The sequence below is a fragment of the Lontra canadensis genome, unplaced genomic scaffold, assembly GCF_010015895.1.
Source record: "Lontra canadensis isolate GAN:19392208 unplaced genomic scaffold, GSC_riverotter_1.0 scaffold20, whole genome shotgun sequence".
Taxonomy (NCBI): Eukaryota; Metazoa; Chordata; class Mammalia; order Carnivora; family Mustelidae; genus Lontra; species Lontra canadensis.
In genome coordinates this window covers 9,382,274-9,400,531 of record NW_022631014.1, presented here as the reverse complement: position 1 = coordinate 9,400,531, position 18,258 = coordinate 9,382,274, and positions in this window count along the sequence as shown.

The window sequence follows — 18,258 nt, the reverse complement described above, 5'->3', positions numbered from 1 at the left end:
ACAGTGATGTATGTCAATTATTTCTCAATAAAAATGATTTAAAAATGAACAAAAGAACAATACCTTGTAATAAGTGCCACCATTAATCTTTTATTTATCCTACTTTGAATATTCCTTTAACTTAAGGATTTCAATAACATTAAATGATTTAGTTTAGTATTTGGATAATTTTTCAAACTGGATATCATTTTCTGCAATCTCACAACTGTGACTCACAAGTATCTTTTGATCATACTTTGGCTTCCCCTAGCCATATCTGATGTCTGATAAGCTGCTATAAGAAGCCCTCCATTGCCAATCCAGCAAAATGAGGATGGAAATGACTCTGGATACTTCTACTACTTCAAGTCCTTGAGATACTAAAGATGGTGTTTTATTCCATAAAAATGCATGTAAATGAACCTTCTTTCTAAAGGTGTTCCACTTCAATTGGACCCCAAAGAACTTTTCTTTGGACCCAGAATATCAAAAGTCCTCTTTGATCCACTTCCCTTTTAAGGACTCCTCTCACCAAAGGGACTCTAAAATCAATGAAAAGAAACCAGTGGGGAAACAGATTTCTTTTAATCCATCTCGTGTATCATTTTTTTTTCTTCTTCAAATTCTTCTTCTCTCATAGTTTCCTCTATCTTCTCCCAATTACATAAAAAAAAAAGTTTTCACGCATGCAAATGGAGATAAATGGATACAGGAACTGGGAAGGTGGTGGGGGGGGGTATTCCTTGCATTAACAGTAGCCATCCTGCAAAATAAGTAAGTAGTTAGTTTTGATGTACTCCACTAGCTTGAGTTTTTGTCTGGGCCAGCTTGCTTTCCTAATATCCTTCTCCCGGTTCATTTGAATAATCCCTTTCCCATGCCATGTGGTCCTGTTGGTGTCATAATAGCAAAGCCTGCTACCACCCATTGCAACAGTGGGCACATGATCAGGATTGGCTAATAAGGTTATTCCTTTATCTTAGTTATAGTGAATGATGTAAGCATAAGCAAGTGACCCAAACAGAGCTAAGGTTAATGTATATACTTTGGAAGAAGGGTTGTTGGGTTTGGAGAATGTGAGTTTGGAGCTCCTGGCAGTCATCTTGCCTGCTACATGGAAGGAGGCTGTGTAAAGAATAAGGCCACAAAGAGAGAAGCAGGACTGATAAGATGGAGAGAGACAAAAAGAAGCAGGACTGATAAGATGGAAAGAGATAAAAAAGCCCAGACCTAAAGCTAGCCGCACCTCTATTTTTTCTAGTTAATGAATCAAAAATGAAGGCTCAAGGTACTTGCAACTTGAATTTTCAGGTGCAGCCTCACGAAGCTGGCTTTTCCCCGTGAGAGTTTTAGATGAACCTGCTTTGGGAGAAGTGAGAGAGAAAGGATAGAAAAGAAACTAAAACAGAGTGATCTGGAGAGCAAAAGAGGCATTGGAGTGGGAGTGAGAATGAAGAATCTCCCTCTTAGAGTGAAAAGAACAGAAGGGATTCTAGGATAAAAAGCTTAAAATCCTGCTGTCCTACATTGAGTCCCAATTATTTACCCCACCCTTTATCATGTCCTCTGCCCTGTGACTTTGCAGCTCCCTCCCAACGTTAGCAAAGAGTGCTCCTCTGCTTCTTGACTTTGGGTTTGGCTATGTGACGTGTTTTGGTCAATAGAATGTGATAGAAATGACGATGTTCAGACCAAGACCAGGTCTCGAGCAGATTTGTTTTGCTTTTGCTCTTGGGCCTCTGCCATCTCCATTAGAAGAACATGTTTGGACTCGTTACTAGTCCAGAGAGGGATGAGAGATTTGTAGAGCAGCTCTGAGCCCAACCTAGGCTGGTGGATTCTCAAAAAGCTACAGGGTGAGTGAGGGAGTGCAGCCACATCTAGCTTATGTCATCCCTCACAGATCTATAAGAATACACCGTTGTTGTTCTGAAGCATGGGTTTTTGGGGTTGTTTGTTTCATAGCACTATTATGGCCATAGTTAATGGGTATACCTGCTAACAAATGACCTGATGGTTAGTCATTTTGGATACTTGCGAGCCTTATGGAGAAAAGGTAGGGGACTTGGAAATCCTGGGCAGAATGCGGCATAAAGGGAAAACCTGACTTTCTGCTTAAGGTAGAACTCGGTTGAATTAACACGGAGTTTCACTATAGTTAGGCATAAATGGAGAAATTGGATAAAACCTAGTAGATGGAAAGAGAGAGGATGTGGCTAGGACTTATAAAAATATTGATTATATCATATTTATTTGATTTTTTTCTATTGAAGAACCCCAGGATGTGAGATTTGGTTTTTTGTTTGTTTGTTTGTTTGTTGTTACCCCTTACCTAGATAAGTGTAAAATTAGCTCCCTAAATATTATTGGTCACCAGCCTTCTTTCACTCTTGTAGATACTCTGGCTCCATTTGTGTATCCACTTGTTTTCTGCTATTAGTGTCAGTCTATGTCACCAAAGCATAAAATTCTTAGGGACCTCTAAATGATGGACCACACAGAAAAGCAACATTTTTTTTTATTCCATAAATGGAAAAGCCAAGTACTTTTTCAGAGTGATTAAATTCAGCAACTAACCCATTATTGAGGTAATTACTTTTTAATTTGCTGCAATGTTAGAGCACAGCTGGCTGTGACACTGGAAAAAAAAAATGGACTTCTTGTGGGTTTTAGAGGATTAAACCAAGTATGACAACAACAAAATGTTCTGTTCAGTCAGTATAAAAACCTGAAGGTATTTGACGTTCTCCTTTTCAGAAGTTAGTAGGATAACCTCGCTTTTTGTGTGCTGAACCCATGCCAAGTCCATGGCTGTGGTCCTTAGCACTTCCCTTAGCTTCTAATCATAATCAGATAATGGGATTCCCCTAATATTAACTGTAAATCACAAGGTGTGATCTTGATAAAGTCAATTCTCTTCTCTGAGTTCAGTATTCTTACCTGTAAAAGGAGGTTTTTATATAAGATTATCTCTAAGGTCACCTTCTGTACTAAAACTGTGTAACACTCAAAAGACGGGCTAGGGAGGTCGGACTCAAAATACATGAACAAGGACCAAGGAGCCAACCCGTGTGGAGTTGAAAGGTGGTAAATAGAACTTCCAGTCAGCACACTTTTGGTCAAGGAAGTGTCTGAAACTAGCAGGCCACATTTCCCAAACCCTGATTGCCTGCCCATTTAAGGTAATTTTAAGGCTCACACCCCTTAAAGGGAGATGTTAGAAGTTGGGAGGAAAGGCTGGATAGAGGAGACTGAAGATTCAAAGAAGTAAACTGAGAAGGGGGAATCTCTGTGGTCAGTGGACTTTAGGACTGTGGTCTTTGATTGCCTTGCCTTGGCTCAGTCTTGACTGATCTGGGACATAACATGGAAAATACAGCCCCTGTCTAGATTCCAATGGACCTGGGTGTAAATCCCTGCCTGCTCTGTAACCTATCAACTGTGTCACTTTAAATCAAATACGTAACCTCTGAGCTTTGTTTTTCTTTTTTTTTATATCTATAAAGTTTAAAAATAATATCTACATTGTAATGCTGTAAATTTTATTTATTTATTTATTTAATTTTTAAGGATTTTATTTATTTATTTGACAGACAGAGATCACAAGTAGGCAGAGAGGAAGGCAGAGAGAGAGGAGGAAGCAGACTCCCTGCTGAGCAGAAAGCCTGATACGGGGCTTGATCCCAGGACCCTGGGATCATGACCTGAGCCAAAGGCAGAGGCTTTAGCCTACTGAGCCACCCAGGCACCCCTATTTATTTATTTTAAAGATTTTATTTATTTATTTGAGAGAGAGCACACATACAAGCAGGGGGTTAGGGACAGAAGGAAAGGGAGAGGAATAAGCAGACTTCTATTGAGCAGGGAGCCCGATATGGGGCTCCATCCCAGGATCCTGAGATCATGACATGAACCTAAGTCAGGCGCTTAACTGACTAAGCGACCCAGGTGCCCCACAATATTATGAGTTTTAGTTGAAACAATGCACATGGCAAGGAGATCTCAGCTTAAACCTAGAGTGGGTCTGCTGTGGGGCTCAGATTCTGACAAATTTGCAGATTCTCCCTGAAGAAGTGGATTTTCAGGGGCTCTAAGGAAGCTTCTAGACAAAAAGTTATCTTATGGTAAGAAGGAGCCAGGCCTAATGAACTCAATCATTTATATCAGTCAGGGGTCAAGCAGAAGAAAAAACCCACTCTAAATTCAATAGGATTATACCTTAAACAGTCTTGGAGCTTATTAAGTGTCTATGGAAGGCTGGTATCTTTGTGTCTGGTCCTGGGCAGACAGTTGGGAAGGGAAGATTAAATGTAGTGGCAGACACCAATGGCAAAATGGAATCTGCAAGGATGAGCTGATATCCATGCCTATCCCTCACTTCATCTAATTCCAGTGAAGAGGGTGGCCTACTGAAGATGCTAGTGCCCCTCCCCATAGAGCTGGAAACACACCTGGTCCAGGCTATAGAGAAGCTGAAGGCAGAGATCTGGTAGAATCTGAATTAGCTGCCAGCCCAGCTGCTGCCCCTCACCACCCAAGTCAGCCAGAGACCAATGATGGTGTGTATGAGCGGCATCAGTACCTCACCACACACCTGCCTCACAGTTTAACAAAATTGCTGTGGATACTCTTCTGCTCCCAAACTTCAGTGAGGTTTCTTTGTAGCCAATCCTACCCTAGAACCACATAGGCAGGGAATTTGGAGTATGTTGTTCAGGCTTAGATGAATTGACACAGCGTAAAGCCATTGGCTCTTTTAATGAAGCCTTAAGAGGCTTCTGAGCACAGTAAGAAGGCTGTTAATTGACTCCAGTTCCAGCCTAATTGAGGCCTTGGGAAAGACAGAATTATAGTAAACACTGGAACAGTGGATTCAGTCCATTTTGTTACACATTGACATGCAAGCATCACTGCTAATCAAGCCTCAGGGAGTGGGCATCTTTCTTTTCTGCTCACTTTACTGCAGCATGAATACAGTAGAATCGGCAAAAAAACAAAAAAATAGGACTTGGAAATGAATTCCAGAAGCGTAATCAAGTAGACACTTCTTTCAGGGTCAAAAGATCAACCCAAAAGGGAGCAGACAATCCTTCAGTTTCGTGGACAGAAATTACCAGAAGGAAAGGGGCCACACTGCAGCCACCATAACTTGAGGACTGGCCCAACTAAAGAAACAAATCAAAAGAATTATGATAATTTACATTGTGTAATTTTATGATAATCTTTCTAAAAATCTGGGTGAAGTAATGGTTATCTAAACTGACGAATCGTTGAACACTACCTCAAAACCTAAAGATGTACTATATGCTGGCTCATTGAGCATAATAAAAAAGAAGAAATAAAAATACAAATGACTAAAGCTAACTCTGGAAGAAAAAGAAAATCTAAGAAGACCAGTTGTCAAGGACACAACTGGGGATGTGGTCAAAGAATTTTCTACTCAGTAAATACCCATCTCATACTTTGTTCATTAAATTCTTCAGTCCCTTAAGTGATGGATTATTTTGAGTATATCTTGAATATTCCAGAGCATAGAAAAACGAGGGATATTCAGTGGATGCTTTTGGTGTCCCACCTTGACCTCCTTTCATGGTCCAGAGTAGCCTATTCTTGAGCTGCTGTAATTATTGACTGCTACTGGCTCACACTTGCATCCTGCATAGGAGAACTGCCCTGCCTCGTGCAGCCACCTCACCCAGAAATACCTGAGTGGTTCTGCTTATTTCCCTGGAGGAGCCCACAGCAAATGATGCCCTATGGTGAAGGGACAAACCTTGTCCCCCCGCCTCAAGGTGGCAAAACTCTGTGGCACCGTTTACATGCTGGAGCTCCCTGTGGAATTAGATAGAGGATATAGCATGACTTCTTTGTCTGCCCTAGCCTGCTTCCATCCCTGCTGCACTGGTTTCTTCTGGAAGAAACCTCTCAATAAGTAGGTTACCCAGGATCTTTGTTTCAGTGTTTGCTTCTATGACTTAAAGAGAAAAGCTTTCTATTTTTTCCCCCCATAAAGTAATCATCATCAATTAAACAGAAAAAAAGGAAAAAGAAGTATCTCGAATAGGACAGCAGGAAAAGAAGAGATTAATCTCACAAATAATGATTCAAAAATCCTAATAAAATAATCGCAGATGGAATTTAACACTAGATCATGACCATATGGATTTAATTTCATAAATGCCAGGATAGCTCAATATTTCAATGCTTTGAAGGCCATCTTCTCCCAATTAATAGTTTAAAAAAATCATGATGAGATCATGATAGCATATATACTTAAAAAAAATACACCTATTCTTTTCATCTTTCACATCTACAAATATATCATGAGTTGAATAACTCTTCCTCATGAGGGCTATTGCCAATCAAATCATAATATAGCATTTTCTGCAATATGGTACCTTTCAGAAATGTAAATATGTGGAATTTCAAGGACAGAAACTATTGAAAGAGGGCCCTGGGGAAGGACAATTTATCGCCTACAACATGAATCCTCCTGGCTTGGCTATTGTTCCACTGACAAGATCTGATGTTGTGCTTTTGTGCCAAGTAGCCTGGAAGCTGAGGACCATGCAGCAAATTAACAGAGTGGCTTGGGGGCTGCGGGAGAAGATAGTCCTTAAGTATATAAATGAAGAGAAGAGTGGGGAAGGTCCAAACTCTACCAAGGCTTGAAGATCTGTAAGCAATGACTTGGAAGGGGCCACGTGCATAGAAGCCTCAACACAGGCTGGGCAAGTCCACGGCAACATTAGCTCTACAGATGGTCCCTCAAAGGAGCCTCAGCTCTGAGTGGTAGCTACCCTGGGGCCAATTTTTTAGGATTACCTTCATATCTGAAAGATACATCTTATCAGGAACATATGTTTTTGGCAAGTACATTTTTCTTTTTATAAAAGTAAAATAAGTCCACTTGGGAAACACAGATAAGCAAAAAGGTAAAGATTACTATCACGTGTAATTAATTCCAGCATCCCAGAAAAGATCACTATGACAGTTCGCTATACTTCCTTCTGGGCTCTCTAGTTTGCTGTCTAGCTATCTATCTGTCTATTTGCTGAGCGATTGGTCCACCCACATGTCTGTAAATAATCTAATATCATGTATTCTATACATGTGGTACATATGGTTTGCTAATATATTATTTATTGTACATTATTTATTGTACATGTTGTATAATTTCTTTTAGGAAAACGATATCACATCATCCAATTCATCATCAATTGTAGCTTGCTTGAGAAAATTAACTTAAACATCGCTTCCTTAAAGTGAATTCATATTGCTCTACAACATTTAATGGCTATTTGGTGTTCCTTACTGTGAATGGACCACAATTCATTTAATAAATCCCCTCTGGTTGGGCTTTAGATTTTTCCAAATTTTTGCTATTATAAACAATACTAATGTGCAAATCTGGTGGCTTGATCTTTGATGATATTCTTAATTGCTTCTTGAAAGCAAACTCTGAGAAGTGGAAATGCTGGATCAAAGGCTGAGTATTTTTAAAAGAGCATCGTCCTATTTTAAATGTTTTAAAGAATCTCCTTGCTGTTTTCCACAATGGCTATACCAATTTTCGTTCTTACCAGCAGTAAACAAGGATCTCCTTCTCCACACACCCCCATATTTACTGCAGCACTATTCACAATAACTGAGATATGGAAACAACCTAAGTATCTGTTGATGAGTGGATAATAATATGTGAGGTATATAGATCTGTCTACACACAGACACACACATGCACTCGCACATACGTACTCTGGAATGGCATCCAGGAAATCCTGCCACTTTTAACAACGTGGATAAACCTGAAGGACATTATGCTAAATAAGACATGCAGATACTATTACATAATCTCACTTCTATGCAGAATCTAAAGAAGTTTAACTCCTAAAAGCAGAGACTGGAAATGTCATTTCCATAGGCTAAGAAGTGGGGAAAATTAGATGTTAATCAAAGGTACAGTTTCAGTAATGGGGGATGAATGAGTCCTAGAGATCTAATGTGCAGATGGTAACTCTAGTTTCATAATACTCTATTGTATACTTGACATTTGCTAAGAGTTGATCCAAATTGTTCTTACCCCCCCAAAACACACACCACTAAATGAGATGAGGCATATGTTAATTAGGTTGATTGTCAGGGGAGACTTCGCTGAGATACCATGTATCTTCTTATCTAGAGCCCTCCGCTATTGTGGGGGGAGGGTGGAAGTGGTCAGGCCAAAGCTTCATTTTACCCGAGTCCCATGCTTCAATTCATTCCCCTTCCCTGCTTTGCTTCCCTCACTGTTTTAAAGTTTTTCCCTTAAGAATACTTTCTCATTTAATTGTTTACTGCCAAACTCCCCTCTGACTCCACTTAGGGAAACTGACCTAAGACAATACTCTTGAGAATGGGTGTTAGTCTTCAAGAGTGCCCTGTCAAGCCGAACACTCCATGATCCCTTAAAGAAAGAATTTAATTAAGTTGTATTTAATTCTTAATCATTAAAGCTTCCTCATTTCACATCTTGGTTGTTTTGTTACAGATGGAATTACCCTAGGATTCTGAAAGGATTAATATTAGTAGGGTGTTTACTATTATTTAGATAGATTATCAAACAATTTATCGGTCCATTTGAAGTATTTACTGCTGTGACACTGGAGTGAGACCCAAAGTGGTTCCTTAAATAGTTGCCATTTTGTGTATACAATCTGAAGGGCCTGATCACTTGAAGGGTGTAGTTGCTTTGGCTTCTGCCCTGGGATTATGAGAGGTCAAATTGTCCTTCTGCCCCATAAGGGGAGTCTCTGGTGTGTTTCTTCAGAAGGTTTTGGCTTATGGAAACCAAAGACTGTGTCTTTACAATTTTTTTTTTTTTTGAGGGTTGTTTTATTAAGTTGTTTTTTTTTTTTTTAATTTTTTAAATTTATTTTCAGCGTAACAGTATTCATTGTTTTTGCACCACACCCAGTGCTCCATGCAATCCGTGCCCTCTCCAATATCCACCACCTGGTTCCCCCAACCTCCCACCCCCCACCCTTTCAAAACCCTCAGATTGTTTTTCAGAGTCCATAGTCTCTCATGGTTCACCTCCCCTTCCAATTTCCCTCAGCTCCCTTCTCTCCATCTCCCCATGTCCTCCATGTTATTTGTTATGCTCCACAAATAAGTGAAACCATATGATAATTGACTCTCTTTGCTTGACTTATTTCACTCAGCATAATCTCTTCCAGTCCCGTCCATGTTGCTACAAAAGTTGGGTATTCATCCTTTCTGATGGAGGCATAATACTCCATAGTGTATATGGACCACATCTTCCTTATCCATTCGTCTGTTGAAGGGCATCTTGGTTCTTTCCACAGTTTGGTGACCGTGGCCATTGCTGCTATAAACATTGGGGTACAGATGGCCCTTCTTTTCACTACATCTGTATCTTTGGGGTAAATACCCAGTAGTGCAATTGCAGGGTCATAGGGAAGCTCTATTTTTAATTTCTTGAGGAATCTCCACACTGTTCTCCAAAGTGGCTGCACTAACTTGCATTCCCACCAACAGCGTAAGAGTGTTCCCCTTTCTCCACATTCCCTCCAACACATGTTGTTTCTTGTCTTGCTAATTTTGGCCATTCTAAGTTGTGTAAGGTGGTATCTCAATGTGGTTTTAATTTGTATCTCCCTGATGGCTATTGATGATGAACATTTTTTCATGTGTCTGATAGCGATTTGTATGTCTTCATTGAGAAGTGTCTGTTCATATCTTCTGCCCATTTTTTTTTTACATGATTGTCTGTTTTGTGTGTGTTGAGTTTGAGGAGTTCTTTATAGATCCTGGATATCAACCTTTTGTCTGTACTGTCATTTGCAAATATCTTCTCCCATTTAGTGGGTTGCCTCTTTGTTTTGTTGACTGTTTATTTTGCTGTGAAGAAGCTTTTGATTTTGATGAAGTCCCAAAAGTTCATTTTCACTTTTATTTCCTTTGCAATTTTGTTCTTAACTAGAGAATTGGTAACTTAAGAAGATCCCTCAGAAAATTAACCTAAAGCCTGGTAGAATTTGGATTATAAATTCAAGTTAAGTTGCTCCAAGTCTAAGTGTATACTAATAAATAGTCAAAATAGAATTTAGAGGCGAGGGAGAGGTTGAAGTCAGAGAAAACGTTAAGATTTTGAGCCTAGGTCATTGTGATTTTTTCTTCCTTGATGGAAGACTAGCTGGATATTTTAAAGTTTGGTTATTTCTAACTCTTTGAGAACAGTATGGTTCTGGAGGCTAGAATGGGCTGGAAATGCTGATAGTTACTTACTAGGCCAGTGAATTCATTGTTTTAAAGACCAACAAAGTAAGTAAAAAGACATATTCTGTTTCGTTACATTGTTAGAGAATGCAGCCAAAAATAAGAAACAAAAAAGCAAGGGGTAATGATCAAGAGGTTTAGGATGGAGTTAGTTTTTAAGTTAAATATGATAGGATGTTTGGGTATAGAAAGAGCACAAAGACACAAATAGATACTTGTTATAGGTACTGTTCTAGTTTTTAAATTATTAGATGGTGGTTTCATAAGTGTTATATTAGATAATATTTAGGAAATAATAAATATAATGCCAAAAGAGGACCATGGGTAGATCAATGATGGTCATTTTCATGAATTATAAATAATGTTTAAACTAAAACTTCTCAACTAAAAGAGAGGGAAAGAGGGAGAAGGAGAGGGAGAGAAGGAGAAAGGAAGAAAAAGGAGAGAGGGAGGGAGAGAGAGACAAAGAGAATACAAACACAGCCATTGGGTTTCAAAGATATTGAAGCTTATTTATACTTATTAATTTATTTTGTTGTAGTTTGTTTATTTGTTTAGGACAAACAATGTGGTTATGAGGGCTATGAAGAAAGGAGTAAAATAAGATGAAAAACACAGATAAAAATATGTATTTAAGTTATTCATTAATTTCCATAGCCCTTTTCATTTCCACATGTAATCACTTTGAGAACTAATGACACACCAAAGATTGAGACATGATTTTTCTGAATTTCTCAACTCTTTTACTTCTTAACTGAGACCTTGAACACATTCCCTAAAGTATGACTCAGTTTCTTCACTTGAAAATGGAGATTATAATCCTTGTCTTGCAAGAGTGGTAGTAAGAAATGAAGGTAATACAGAAAACAATGCCCGGAGTCCAGTCGTGCTGAGCAAACAGTAGGAGTTGCTACTGTAAGTGCCTTATTGTCATGGAATATTCCACCTGACTGTCCCCAGGATTAGAAACTAGAACCTAAGACTGAGGGGGAAAAAAGGTAAATTAACATGGTGGGGGATGGTGGTACTAGCCCCATAATCCATGAAGCTGAAAATGAATTGGTGGCCTGACTCTCCTTCTAGGACTTACTAAGTGTGGGCAACCAGATTGGCTCTGCTAACCTCCTGAATTCCGAACTCACACCCTTTCCTGGTCTGGGACATTCAGTCAATTACTGATTCAGCGAATACCTATTGAGCACCAATTCTCTGACAGATACTGTACTAGGCACCTGGGATCCAGCAGTGAATAAATTAGACACAAATGAAACATCAAGAGACTGGGGAAGAGGCAAAGAAAACTTTACATTTTATAAAGATCTTTAGCCTAGTGGGATGTGTTGTGTGCCAATTGGTTGGTTGGGTGCACGAAGGAATATTTCATATAGAGAAAAATGGATTAGACATCTGATTAAACTGAAGACACTGAACTGTCCTAGTCTAGTCTTATAATAACTGAAAGTGATCATAAAATTGTAGAATCTTCCTAGTGTTACAGGATGGAAAAGTGGTTGGGAAAAAAATACAATGCAAAATACAATAATACCTCATGGATCAGTAAGTCAATCATCATCATCAAAACCATTGAATTTAGGGGCAAAGAATCTCTTGCCAAAGGGATGATAATATGAGGTTTAAGAAGGCTAAAGCAAAACTATTGCTTGGAAAATAATAATCTACTGTGTTTACATGAAGATGGGTCCTCCAGATCCAGCCTCCCTTCCAGTGTCTACCTCCCCGAGTAGAGTTCTCAGGTTACTGTGACAATCCTCAGGGGCATTCGGGGTCCATATTTCAGGCCTTTTTGGTAACGCATCTGCAAGGAATTAGCTTGGGGATTAGTGGAGCTGATGTGTCCTCTCTTCTCTGGCAAGAAAGTGGATGAGTCAACTAATATAAATTCTATTCTTCCATGAGGAAAGAAGAACAGACAAAGTGACTTTCTTTGTGAAGCAAAGCATGCTTGTGTCTTGTCCCCATTTCCTGAGAGGTTCTTAGGCTATTGGGAAATCAATCTGCTGAAACACAATGGTCAGAATTGGGTCAGCATTCAGAAGCTGTCTACTTGACAGCCCGGTCGTGTCCAACTGAGTTCCCCTTTTTGGGTTTCTAAAGACTTGGAATGGATGTGACCGATATGCACCATAACATAGGAAACCATGGACTCTTCTAGAATTATGGTGCTTGCCTTCTGCTGAGAATACTAGATTCAGATACCATACCTGCCTTTTCTGGACTCTTATCTGAGCATTTCAGGCAAAAAAGGAAAATCCCTGCCAGGGTCCAAGCAATGGCATATTTGCCTGGACAGTTTGGCCTGGATTTGGGGATTGTGTAAAACGTTATTAAGTAATTTTGATGCCTCCCAAAGTAACCAAGAAGAAAAAAAGAATGAAGTCATAGAATTTTGAAATGATTCTCCCTGGTATTGGCTTGTCTGCAAGGGTCTAGCTTTTTATAGTCAATATCATTTCTATTCCTTCCCCTGCAACACAACTTTCTCTAATGCATGTGCATGTTGGGCCCTTCTTTTGTTTTTCCCCTTGTTCATTCTTCAAATCTCAACTGGGACGTTGTTAAGTGGTAGAATTGTTGTATACAACTATACACACAAATGTATACTTAGATACTCTTACCTCAGCCAGTAGTAAAGAAGCATAAGATAACTTTTTAGGGTATCACTATCCAAATCCAACCCCCCATTGATTTTGTGTGAAGATGGAAGACTAGGGGCCTGAATAACTAAAAATAAATAAACCCTCAAATTTTAAAGAGTCTCTTTCAGAATTTCTCAACCATTTGGCTCTCAGAACCTCTTACACTTTTAAAAATTATTGAAGACCCTAAGAGCTCCTGTTTGTGTAAGCTATAGCTCTGTATGTCTATCACATTAGAAGTTAAAACTGAAAACTTGAAAAGATTTATTATCAGTGAGGAGGTATAAGAAGTGATCTCTGCATATGAGATACTTAAGAGATAGTGCCAGTGGTGACTCTGGTAGTGTTTTTTTTTTTATAATTAATGATAATAATGGTAACAATTATGAGGGAATGATGACAACTTATCTTTATTTAACATTTCCAATATGCCAAGGATATGGTCTAAGGACTTTACACCTATAATTACATTTAATCTTCACAGCAAATCCATAAGGTAGTGGATTTTTTGCTAGGGCTAATGTTAGCAAAAGTACAAACTAGGTGAATTAAAATAATACAACTGCATTCTCTCACAATATTGTAGACTGGAAGTCCAAAATCAAGGTGTTGGTAAGGCCATGCTTTTTCTGAAGGCTGTAGGGGAAAATCTGTTCCATATTTTCCTCTTAGCTTCTGGTGTTGTCAACAATCTTTGGCATACTTGGTTTTTACATGCATCCTTTCAATCTCTGGCCCCATCATCAAATGGTATTTCCCCTGTGGGTCTCTCCTCATCTGAGAAGAATACCAGTCTCATCGAGTTTAGGGCCCATGACCCCATTTCTAAATTGGGTCACATCCTTGGGATTTTTTTAGTTGTTTTTTTGACTCAGACTCTTCTGTCTTTTAAGGCCACTAAAAAAAAAAAAAAAGATTTTATTTATTTATTTGACAGAGAGAGAGAGAGAGATCACAAGTAGGCAGAGAGGCAGGCAGACAGAAAGGGGGAAGCAGGCTCCCTGATGAGCAGAGAGCCTGATGCCAGGCTCGACCCAGGACCCTGAGATCATGATCTGAGCCGAAGGCAGAGGTTTTAACCCACTGAGCCGCCCAGGTGCCCCATTAAGGCCATTTTTATTTATACATTGGGTCCACTTGGCTAATCCAAAATAATCTTCCCATCTCAAAATCCTTAAGTTAGTCACATCTACAACGTCCCTCTGCCAAGTAACATTATTTACAGATTCTAGGAATCAGGATGTGGACTTCTTGGGAGCCATTATTCTGCCTACCACAACAACTAACAAGGAGAGCAGAGGAGGGAACAATCAGTGTTGATAGGACCTCAATGGGCAGAGGAGGGTTTGAGTTAGGTCTTAAAGATGGGGAGATTTCATGATGTGGAGAGGGTGCAGGCAGACTGGACAGCACGAGCAAAGACACGATGGTTACGATGAGCTTGGCATGAACACACTGGGCAGGAAGGAGATGGGTCTACCTGAAGAAAAGAAGTGTGAATTGGAAGATTGTGGGAACGAAAACTGTGAAAGATTGGGATGAAGGCTCACATTTTCAACCACGACGTGGAGGATAGTGCCTCTTTTTCTACAAGTACCATTTCCATGTAATTTGTGGATGGTCTGTGTTGGAGAATAGGAATGAATTAAGTAGCCCTCAGAGATTCTAGAACAGAGTTTTTGTTTTTGTTTTTGTTTTCTTCTGATAATCTTTCTCATTTTGTTTTTCCTAATGCACTTGCTTTTCTTTTTCCCTTAACTGAGTTTTAGCTTTGTAGCAGACACTGTCAGTACCCCTCTCAACTCCAGGCACTCATCCCCTTAATTTCCAACTGCCAGTAGTTATTTTGCTTAATGTCTTCCTCTGCCAGGTAGTCAGAACCTCTGTGGAACTTACCACTCCCTGAATGACTGAGGAGGTAGGTGTATAAATTCCATTTCCTTTACATCCCTCAGGTGGGATGCCTCTGAAGAATGTATCCTCTGCTGCTCCCAGAGGTCCTTAGCTATTTAAGCTCCAACTGCCCATAAAGTTTCCTTCATTGATATTGAACATGTTCTGGCTCTTTCCTTTACCCATCTTGCTTCTCCACTCCCTTGTGTTTGTTGGGATCACCTGCCTGATAAACTACTTGCACTTGAATCTGTGTCTTGGAGAGGCATGAATCTTGTGTCTGGGGCAACCCAAACTAAAACAGGCTTTCATTCAGTCCCTGATTCAACCTCTCTGAAAGTTAAAAAAAGGAAGAAAGAAAGAAAAGCCAAGGGGAAAAGTGTTTATTAGAAAAAAGTAAGAGAAGAGATAGGTGCAAAGAGGAAAGGGTACACATTCTGATAGAAGAGACTATATCATAGATGATGGTCTTTATTAGTAATGTTCCAGAAAATATCCTGTATCACATGCCCAGAAAATAAACCATTGTCAGGGTCAGAGTGTTACATAAGATACATGGTCTGTAGAAGCTCTGGGAAGGGAGCCAATCAAGGACACTGGGCCTCTGTATTGGACATGTTTGCAGTTCCTAAACAGACCCAATAACCTTATACTGTTACTATTAACAAGGAGGTCAGTTGGGCTCTGATTTGTTCATGATTCCGATAGTTCCTCACTATTATGGAAGGACACAGTGCCAGAAACACCAATTTTCTGTGAAACCAATCACCCGAGTAACTCCTGGAAGAAGATCCCACATGAGTGCCCCCACAGAAGGTACTGGGCAAACATTTATTTTTTCCTCCCAGGGATTCTGTGTGATACTACCCTGGAAAATGCACAGTGGTCAGTTTTCTTAAGCCCATGGAAGTGTGCACTACATTGAAATTTATTCCTGACATGACTCTCCTTTTGCTGGTTGAAGAACAAGCAAAACATTACTGTTTGAACAGAAACTCAAGATTGTCTTTTCAATCTGCCAGGTCAATTTTAAATAAACATCCGTTTCTGGAAATGAATACCAACTTCACCCTATTTGATTATGACTCATGTCTTATCATTTGTTTTTAAGAAGACTAACAAATTAAATGCAATGTGCAATTAGAGGTAGGTTGGAAACTTTCTGCAAACTTCTACTTACCCTGAAACTTCAAGAGGCTGAGGAAGAGAAAGGTTTGAAAAGGTTCAGAGAACAGGGTGGGTGGGTGCTGGGAGATAGGAATGAATACTACTGACGGTTAGGCAGAAGACTTGCAGAGGGCTTTGCTTGCCACTGTGATGAGTATAAACTTTATCATGGAGTTAATAGTGCTACTCTGAATCACTATTTTGGTACAGTCAAAATGATGAATGGAGGCCTTCCAAAGATTTTCTTTCTCTGCCATGATTTCCTTGTCATTCAGAGACATCAGACAGGTTGGATTGGGTAGACTCTTATGAGATTGGCTTTGACCATTTTGTAGGTCAAAACAGTCAGATATGTGCCATTTAATGGGATTTCACCTAAAGTACTCTAAATGAAGTAACTCGAACTGGCTTGGAACTTCTGGTTTTGGAGTAGAAAATAGAATGTGTTCTTCCTGTCCATTGGCAGCTGATGTATCCTGCCAGCTGGATGAGGGCAACACCCAGGGGAGGAGCCCTCAGGACTTTGAATACTCTCCCTTCCTTGTCCCCCGCTGGGTGGAGTCAGCTTGCAAGCCCCATCAGGGGACCCCTGCTGATTTCACCCCTTTTCTAAAGACTGCTTCTCAGGGGGAGGGAGTATCAGCATGCAATGCTATCTCCTTCAACTTCCCAGGCATAGAAAGAGCAGCTGGTGTTTTCAAAAGACTACCCTTATCCGGCAGAATCTTTCAGAGATCTCCCCAGCCCTTCCTGGCAATATCAGGAACAGATAGCCTGTGGTGAGCCCCTATGAGGAGGGGAAGGAGCTGATTTTCCAAGCGTTTAATTGAAGTGTGAGAAGTGGGGTTGGGGGAGAGGGGAATTGAAGGAAGGAGGGAAAGGAGGAGGAGAAAGAATGACGGAGGAGAGAAGGAATTGAAACCAGAAGCTTGGAAACAGAAAATTAGTTTGCTAGATATATGTCCCCCTGCAAATCTTACTTGAGAAAAATGAGGTCAGTTGAAGTATCCAAATTTCAAAAAAGAAACAATTTGTTAGAAGATTTATTTATCTATTGTTTTGTGCATTGTTTTATATAAAAATCATTCTAAAAAAGTCTGAAATATCTTACCTATATTAAAAAGAATAAAATTATATTTGGTCAGTGGTTGAGGAATGATGTGGAAAGGTCATAATATTTCTGGATTAGAGTTTGGGCTATCTTTTGAGCTAGTGAGATCTGTGTGCCTTTTCTTTTTTTCTTTCTGGGCCTCAATTGTTTCCTTTCTGGTCAGTTATATAGGTTCATTGTTGAAGGTGGATAGGATTAGGGAAGAAGGTAGGTGGGCAGGACTTTGGCTTCCCACTCCATCTCACTTGGACCATGACAGTGCTGGAACCCTTATATCTCTCTTTCTCTCTCCATTTTTTTTTTTTTGATCCATTTCTCCATTTAGTGAAATTGACAAGGCTCTTCTCTGTCCTGTCCATAGTTCACCTTACAGAGAGACCTCTAGACTTCTCCATGTTTCTATGAACCTCTACCAAATTGCTTACCTTAAGATTCTATGAACCATCATCTCTCCCTCCTTCAGTGGAGACCTGCCATCGTTGATGGTAAAACCTAGAAAATAAGTGTGCCTTCTAAATGAAAGGCATTTCCTCCTCCCAGAGCATCTTGGTGAATATGGCCTAATTCGGTATTTGAATCTAATGACCTGAAAATAAGACTTCAGACAAAAATAAATGAGATTTATGGAATCACACTGTCAGTGCACAGAATTTAAGGCATCTGGTAGATTTTCTATTACCCATTTTTCCACTTGGGGAGAAAGATGAGTTTCTGCTGCTTTCTCTGAGTGCAGCAGAGGGAAGGTTGCGGTTTTGGTTGAGAAAGCACTCTTATTATCCACCCCTATTTTTAGAATTTTTAGACGTCTAACTTATTGACTTGAGTTTATAATTTAGGCCTTTAACCTTTAGAAAAAAATGATCCTTCCCCCTTGAAACTTCTCATGCATGATTTTAGCCCAGAGGAGAATTTTGTTTGAAAGTGTGGCAAAATCTGCCTTATCATCACAGTTATAGAGCCATTCAAAGAGAAAGAGTGATATTTCATCTATAATCTCCTGCTACACTCCGATTCCCCACTTTCTGAAGTCGTATTTAAGGAGACGTGGTATACCCACAAAAGGGAAACGTTGCGTTTCACATATATGCACATCGATTCACCCGGTATATATTATTGGATGTCTGTTTTCTGTTTAGAGAGCACATTTGGAGCATAGGACAGATGTTGGAGGCA